Below are 8,752 nucleotides of genomic sequence, written 5' to 3' on the forward strand. Positions count from 1 at the left end.
CCACCAGTGCTGCCATTCATGCATCCAAATATCTCCGCCAGTGATGCAACCTTCAGAATTTTTGAGGTTCCTGGTGAAACTGATCTAATCCGGAAGGATTTGTTCAATTTATTCCCAGAGTATGGCATAAATCAACAGAGCATCCGACCAACAGTCGGTGGGAGGAAAGATAAATGGAAAGAATGTCTTGTTTTAGATGATAAAAGCCAAGATTTCACAATTTGTATATTCTCCGCTAACCCAGACAAATAATTCTACCACCCACCCTTTCAGAAAAAAAATTGTTTTTAATTCTGCTTTTTTTTCGTGTGCCATACTCTGCCAGAGCCTCGGCGACCACTTTTTTTTCTCAAGTGGTTGTCTTGGAGGAATTCTGTGAGTGGTCCCCCACGTCCTCCTCACAGCGCAGTGTTTTTTTTAACAAGGCCAAGTTGCAAGCTCAACAGTCAACCTGGCACAGATGGAAAGCATGTCCGGGAGTGGCCCGACTGGATTCGAACTCGGGAACCTTTGCTCCGGGGTCCGGCGCTGATGTCACTGCGCCACCAGCCAGCCTAATCCTACTTAGAGTGTTTGAAAGGCCTGTTTGGCTGTTAGCAAAAATGTCCAGAAGAAAATGAGTTTAGGACAAAAATCTCATTCATTGTGCAACTCAACAGTTTTATGACCACAACAAACATTGATTTCTTAAATTAAAAAGCAAAAAACAAAAATGGCCCTGTTCCCTTTCCGGTGTTTAAAGTATGCTTCAATAGTTAGTTTGTGTCAGATGCTAATGCTTTTTGCTTATAGTGTAAGGAACTTGCTTTGTCATGGCCAGTTGGGCCTTGGATTTTGGAATAATATCTCAAGTGATCTTTTATTATGACTTTGTGCGGTCTACCAAATACCAAATTGGCCTTCAATACAGAATGTGTCAGAAGGCAATTGGCCCTTAATTCATCATTTTGTGAGATGCCGAGTCTCGTGAAGTGAAAACTTGTTTGTGGCTTTAAGAAAAGGGTATTATGGTTGCAGTAACAATAGTGACACTGAAACGGTGTGCTGCATCACAAATACACAACAGGCTGATGGGAGGAGATCAGAGCCAAAGAAAATGGTGAAGATCATCTGGTACTCTAAGGATATTGTGGGGATGTTCTGAATTAGATAGTGTTGGAATTCAGCCAATGGGATTGCAAGATGCAAACAACCCTCATCTGATTGTAATGGTGCAGAATGGGCACTATCTTCCACTATAGATTTATGTTAAAAAAACATAGAAACACGCAGCATGGAATTAGGCCCTTCAGCCCACCAAGTCTGTGATTTCCATCAATCTCCCCTTTACAGCAAACATTTTTAAATTCCGCCCAGATCATACCACTGTTTTACACATTAGAAGCAGGTTACAGTGGCCAATTAACCTCCCAACCCTTATGCCTTTAGCATGTTAGCAGCACGGTGGCGTAGTGGTTAGCACAACATTTTACAGTACCAGTGGCCCAGGTTCGATTCCCGCTGCTGCCTGTAAGGAGCTTGGATGTTCTTCCCGTGACCTCCTGGGTTTCCTCTGGGTGCTCTGGTTTCCTCCTGCAGTTCAAAGGTTGGTAGATTAATTAGTCATTGGAAATTCTCCCATGATTAAGCTTGGACTAAATCAGGGGATTTGCTGGGCAGCATGGCTTGAAGAGTCTATTCGTCGCTGTATATCAATAAGTAAATAAAAATAGTCAACACTAATCACACCTTAGACTGCTTTAACCCATTTTCACATGCCTCAATATTCAGAGTGTTTAACATCAGCTCAGAAAGAACCATAAGTAAAGCTAGCCAGGGACACCTAAGAGGAAGGTCACAGAAACTGACATCACACTAATAAAGGGCATGGATATAATGGGAGAATGGCCACTTTGGACATATGAATTATTTGAACTTATTTAAAACTTACATCTGCCCCACAACATGAAGGAGTAGAAATCTTTGTGAGATGACTCTGAAGCAATGTACGGACATGTGAATTTTTAAGTCTAATGGCTTGTAGAAAGAAGCTGTCCTGTAGCCTGTTGGTCCTGGCTTTACCATTTCCCAGACGGAAGCAGCTGAAACAGTTCACGGTTGGGTGACTAGTGTCCCTGACGATCTTCCAGGCCTTATTTATGTACCTGCTACTGTAAATGTCCTTGGTGGAGGGAAGTTCACGTCCACAGATGTGCTGGGCCATCTGCCCCACTCTGCAGTGCCCAGCGATCAAGACTGGTACAGTTCCCGTACCAGTCAGGGTGTTCTCAATGGCGCCCCTGTAGAAAGTCTTGAGGATCTGGGGGCTCATGCCAAACTTCTTCAGTCACCTGAGGTGGAAGAGATGCTCTTGAGCTTTTTTTTTGCCACAAAGCCGGTGTGTACAGACCGGAGAGATCTTCGGTGATGTGTATACCAAGGAACTGTAAACTACTCACCCTCTCAACTGCAGACCCATTGACATTGATCGAGGTGAGCCTGTCTCCATTCCTCCTGTAATCCATGATCAGCTCTTTGGATTTTTGGACATTGAGGGAGAGGTTGTTATCCTGGCACTGCTGCGTCGGGGTGATGACCTCTCTGTAGGCTGTGTAGAGTAGGCAGCCAGTATCTTTTTCCCAGTATTGGTTTGTTTAATACCAGAAGGCTTGTGTTTAAGGTGAGAGGAGGGAATTTCAAAGAAGATGTGCTGGGATGCATGGAATGTGCTTCCTCCTGGGGTGGTGGTGGAAACAAGCACAATAGGGGCATTCAAGGGGCTCTTAGACAGGCACATGAATATGCAGAAAATGGAAGGACATGAACAGTGTGTAAGTAGAAAGGACTGGTTTAATTGGTCATTTAATTGCTGGTTTAACCAGTTCAGTACAACTTTGTGGGCTGAAGGGCCTGTACCTGTGCTGTACCATTCTATGTTCTAATCTTCATTTGTACCTGTAGCCTAGAGCCTCTGTTACATTTGAAGAAGTGCCTGCAACTCATTCTCTCCCAGGGTTGATTGTGAAATGAGGACTTGAGGCTGGGAAGAGGGTGGAGAAGAGGCTTATCAGATTGCTGCCTGGATTGGAGGAGATGAACTATCAGGAGAGATTGAGCAAACCAGGTTCTTTTCACCAGAGCGTTGGAGGCTGAAAAGAGAATCTGATAATGGATTATAAAATTAGAGGATGGACAGATAGAGTAGACAGCCAGTATCTTCTTTTCCAGGTTTGGAATGTCTCATGGCAGAAGGGTTGGAAGTGAGGGGCTGAGGGCGGAGGGGAGGATTTCAAATGAGGTGCTCAGAGTAATTGTTTTTCTGTTTTACACAGAGTGTGGTCGGTGTCTGGAACATACTTTCGGGAGATAGCAGGCAGATATGAAAGAGCCTCTTAAAATACACAGATACTGGCAGGACAGGTATCATTAGGAGTCATTAGTTTAGTTCGGTTGGCACAACTTTGTGGACCGAAGGGCCTGTATTGTACAGTTCCATGACAATCCAAAACTCCTGTATAGGTGAGAATTGAAATCGAGGATGGGGGGAGGGGGGTACTGATGGGACCAGTTGGGATGTCCCCAGTACAATCATGCAGCAGTGAGCCAGTCAACTGAGAGATTAGGAACACTCACAATCAGAATCACATTTATTATCAGTGACATACAGTATACCTGTACATTCCCTCCTCACTCCTTCACCATTTCCCTCTCTCACCATCTCTCCTTACCTGCCCATCACCCCTCTCTGGTGCTCCTCCCCCTTTTCTTTATTCCATGGCCTTCTGTCCTCCCCTAGCAGATTCAACCTTCTCCAGCTCTGTATAACTTCCCAGCTCTTTACTTCACCCCTCCCCCACCCCCTCACCTTGCGCCTCTTTCTTCCTCCCCACCCCCCACCTTCTTACTCTGACTCCTCATCTTTTTTCCTCCAGTCCCCAAGAAGGTACTCAGCCTAAAACATCGACTGTATTCCCTTTTCCCTAGGTGTTGCCTGGCCTGCTGAGTTCTTCCAGCATTTTGCATTCATTGCTTAGTATACCACAACACTTGATTTTTAGTGGCAATACACAAAAAACTCTTGGTTACAAAATGAAATATAAAAATAAATATATAGTGTAAAAGGAGAGCAAAATAGTGAGGTAGTGCTCATGGATTCATGAACTGTTCTGAAATCTGATGGCAGAGAGGAAGAAGTTATTCCTAAAATGTTGCGTATGTGTCTTTGGATTCCTGTAACTCCTCCCTGCATTCGTGCGGACTGGGTAAGCGACTTCAGGCAGTCTCATTGGCTGGGATTGGTGGGCTATCTGGAAAAGGAAAGGGAGCTGCCTCTGGAATATCAGAGGGATTTCAGGTTGAATGGGTTTTAATGAAACATAGCAAGGATATAAGTACAGATTTACCTCAGGAATCCCAATCTGTGTTGGTAAAATAAAGTTACCTTGGGAGTGTAAGACAGCTGGTTCCTCCAGCATACCATGGTCCATGTTAAATCGAAAAGCTCCAGAAAGACAAAGAGCGGGTCATTATCCTGTACAGCCCTGATGTGAAGATTCCATCACAGTTGCAGTGATGACTCATGACGAGAAGTGCCAGGTTAAAATGGCTGAGTCATGGGAAAACTACAGTGCTTGGAAATGGTAATTATCAAGTTTCACTCATGGAAAATCAATTTTCATTTGCACAACACTGTAAGTTTTCCTCCTCTATCGGACGGGAGGCCTGTGAGTCCCTATGTCACTGCTCTCCGCTTTTTTGACCCAGTACTGATTGAGGGTATGGATCTGAAATGTCAACAATGTCTTTCCTCCCGTGGATGCAGCTCAACCCACTAACTTCCTCCCTTAGATCAGTTATTGCTGCAGTAAACAGAATGATATTCAATTGCCTCTCCAGGCAGAGGTGTTCTGTGGCTGCAGCTGGATGTCATTCCACGCGATTTCATTGTCTGCTGCAAGAGATGGTAGATCACGACAAGGGTGACCATTCACTCTTCCTCTGCAGTATCAGAGACCTTGACTATTGGAGTGTAGAGAAGAATGATCCCTCTCAGACTCCACAAGATCGCAAATCAGGGATATGATAAAATACTTGCCACTCACCTGGACAAGTGAAGATTGACACCATCCAGGGAAAAGTGGCTCATTTCATCTGCTGGCAGAACATGGCTGCAATATTTCCCTTCTTGAAACAGCCTACAGAACCTTAATCGCCAGCCCAGAACGGCGACACTAGGATCGCTTTGCACTACAATAGACTTCGTATTTTTTGTTTAAATTGTATTCTTTCTTGTAAAAGTTCTGCACAATTGATGTATATAGTTTTCTTGTGAATCCTGATGTGCCTGTGACACTTCTGCAAGTCAGGTTTCCACTGCCCTTATGCACACATCTACTTGTGCATCTGACAATAAATTTGACTTTGACTTTGATATGCGATTTACAAAGTGCTTGCTTGGGCCATTCTGATACTACGTCCTGAGAACCTAGCCTCCAACACCAAGGAGAAACACTTCATGAGCCGAGCAATCAAACTTCCTGCAGGCTTCTCTCCAGGTCGCACATCATAGATATATCATCAGGAGATCATATAGACACATATAAAATTATGGAAGGTGTAGATAAGACAGAGGCAGGAAAGTTGTTTCCACTGGTAGGTGAGACTAGAACTTGGGGACTTAGCCTCAAGATTTGGGGGAGTAGATTTAGGATGGAGATGAAGAGGAACTGCTTTTCCCAGAGAGTGGTGAATGTGTGGAATTCCCTGCCCAATGAAGCAGTGGAGGCTAGCTCAGTAAAGATATTTAAGACAGGGTTGGATGGGTTTTTGTATAGTAGGGGAATTAAGGGTTATGAGGAAGAGACAGGTAAATGGAGTTGAGTCCATGGCCAGATCAGCCAAGAGGTAATTGAATGGTGGAGAAGGCTCGACGGGCCAGATGGCCTACTCCTGCTCCTATTTCTTATGTTCTTATGTCCTTATCTCCTTCACCTTCACTAAGACCAATGCCAGGAACTCCCTACCCACTTCCATCAGAAGGACTGTAGTGACTCACCACCATCTTCTCAAGGAAAATAAAGCTGCCCTTGCTAATGCTACCCGTATTTTTTAGAAGAATCCAAATCACAAGAGCAGCTCTTACCCAGAAGTGTCATGAGGGGAAGGCAGTGGTACCGGAGGCTGTAAGTGCTTCTCAACAATGGTCAGTGAGTGGAATTAATTCAAATCTTTATGCTAGCTACCCAGAGGATGGATCCACATGACTTCCATTGCAGAGAAGTCAGATGAGAGCCTACAGGGAAAGGCTGGTGGTTAAGTACAAGTGAAATGGTTAGTCTGTTGTACAGGTTGCCAGGTAGCCTATATTCTCCACTGAAGCACCCAGCACCAAACTTGCCTACTTCTATGTGCCAAATTTGGGATCATCTTTTCTAGCATGAAAGTGAAGACCATCTTTATAATTAGAAGTGAATTGTTATGGGACAGAGAAGTGGGGCTGTGTTCATTGAAAGCAGCACCTTGAGATCCGTTCTGGTATTGCCTGCCCAGAAAAAGCACTTCACTTCTGGCCAACCCCTTCCTTCTCCTGCTGCACAGCAGCTACTGGTGTAGGTGGAGAGCCTGCTTTGTTGTGGAATTAAACAGCCAGCGTACTATAATGAATCTTTCAAACTGCTCTGTATTACACCACAGGACTCCTCCTGAATGGTCTGTACAGACTAAAGATTGCTTCAGCATAAAATCACTCTGCTTTATTAGGGCGTGGGTGTGGTGCAGTTTTAGCACGTTGGCCTCAAGTGTATGGGTTACGCATTAGGCTCAAGGGCCAAGCAGGCAAAGTATGCCTTTGGTGTGGTGAATTACCTAATTTTCAGAATAAACAACTGATTCATGGACATCAGTCAAACTACCTTTGCATACTCAGAGGGCGAAAGATCTTGTGGTTGTGGTGCACCTCTGAATTCAAATGTGGTGTCCAATAAATGATGCAGGAGAAGCTGACATCACCCTGAATTACCTACAAACCCCTACTCCTGATAGGACCATGTGCTCTCACTGCTTGTTCTTCCCTACTGAAGAAGAAAAGGGCACATTTCCCGAGAGAGGAGCAGGTTTATTAGCACTGACATGCTGCTTATTGAGAAATCTGTTGTTTTGCGACAGCAGTATAGTGCAATACATAAAATATATCATAAATTGCAATAATAACTATATAAATAAGTAGTGCAAGAAGAGAGCAAAGATATTGAGGTAGTGTTCATGGATTCAAGGACCACTGAGAAATCTGATGGCACAGGGAAAGAAGCTTTCCTAAAATATTGAGTGTGTGTTTTCCAGCTCCAGTGCCTCCTCCCTGATTGCAGTAATGAGTCGAGAGCATGTCCTGGGTGACGGGAGTCCTTAATGGTGGATGCTCCCTCTCTGAGTCATCACATTTTGAAAATGTCTTTGATGGTGGGTTGGCTGGCATCCAGGTTAGATTCGGCTGAATTTACAACCCTCTGCGGCCTTTTCTGATCTCTTGTGTTTGGCTCCTCAATGCCAGACGGTGATGCAACCAGTTAGAATGCTCTCCATGGTACACAAGTAGAAACTTGTTAGAGCTTTCGGTGATGTAACACATTGACTTAAACTCTTATTAAAATATAGCTGCTGGCATGGTCTCTTCATAATTACATCAATATGATGGGCACGGGGTAGGTGTTCAGAGATACAGTTCATGGAAGGTCGGGAATAAGAAGAACTGGAATAATTGACTTGAAGTGACAAAGGTATGGACAAGGGTCAGAACAATAGATGGGTTGAGGGAGGTGGAGAACAGTCAAAGGTAGAAGGTGTTGATGCTGGTGACTGAAAGGAAATGAAGGCAGGAGCTAGATATCAAAAGCAGGATAGTCAATGGATCAATGGCTTACTCACTAAAGAGTGCCCCAAAGGGAGAATTTCTTTTTGAAAAGCAGAAAATATGGAAATACCCCATGAGGCAGTAACTGTGAAGGGAGAAACAGAGTTAACATTTTAAGTCAAAAACCTTTCATCAGTGACAAATAGGAATGACCATGATAGGTGAAGAACATGAGAATTTGGATGACCCAATGGTATTGGTACTGAAGAAGGAGAGTGATAATCAAAAGTGACCAGTCTGGTGGAGTTGTAGGTCGACAGAGATGAATGAGAACAGAAGAGATGGGGAAACATTGTAGGAACTACTAGCTTCAGTGGTTGCTGGGAATGTGAAATTAAAGGGACTGCTGGAAACACAGATTCTGTTTTAATTTCAGATTTCCAGCCTTCATCTTTCTCTTTGCTGTGAGACAATGTCTGTTGTATTTGAGATCCTTGTATTTTGGAGCGATTTAATATCTGCTGAGTTTATCGATCAGCTGAAGCTCCTTTCGGCTTGCTATTGGTTTGACTTTTATTGTAATAGTTGGAGTATATAACTTGTAAAAAAAACCTTATGACCCATTTGATTCAAGGCATCGGGAGACAATGAAGAGATCAACATTACAACCAAGACCTGTCTGTTCTAATCTTGATTTTATAAATGTAATCCAAATTCCTGAGTATATTCAGATGCATGGCTTGGCAGTCACTCTTCATTTGGGTGCATTGCTTTCATCCCCGACTTTCCCACTGAGATTTCTTCCCTTCTGTTCTCCCAAAGCTTGTGTACTCAGTCAATCCACTTCCTCAATCATCTGATGCTCTATGTCTTATGTACTCCTGACCATTTACCTTCTATCCCTTAATTTACTATTGCCTTTCCCTC

The sequence above is a fragment of the Hypanus sabinus genome, chromosome 13 (assembly GCF_030144855.1).
Source record: "Hypanus sabinus isolate sHypSab1 chromosome 13, sHypSab1.hap1, whole genome shotgun sequence".
In the NCBI taxonomy this organism is placed as follows: Eukaryota; Metazoa; Chordata; class Chondrichthyes; order Myliobatiformes; family Dasyatidae; genus Hypanus; species Hypanus sabinus.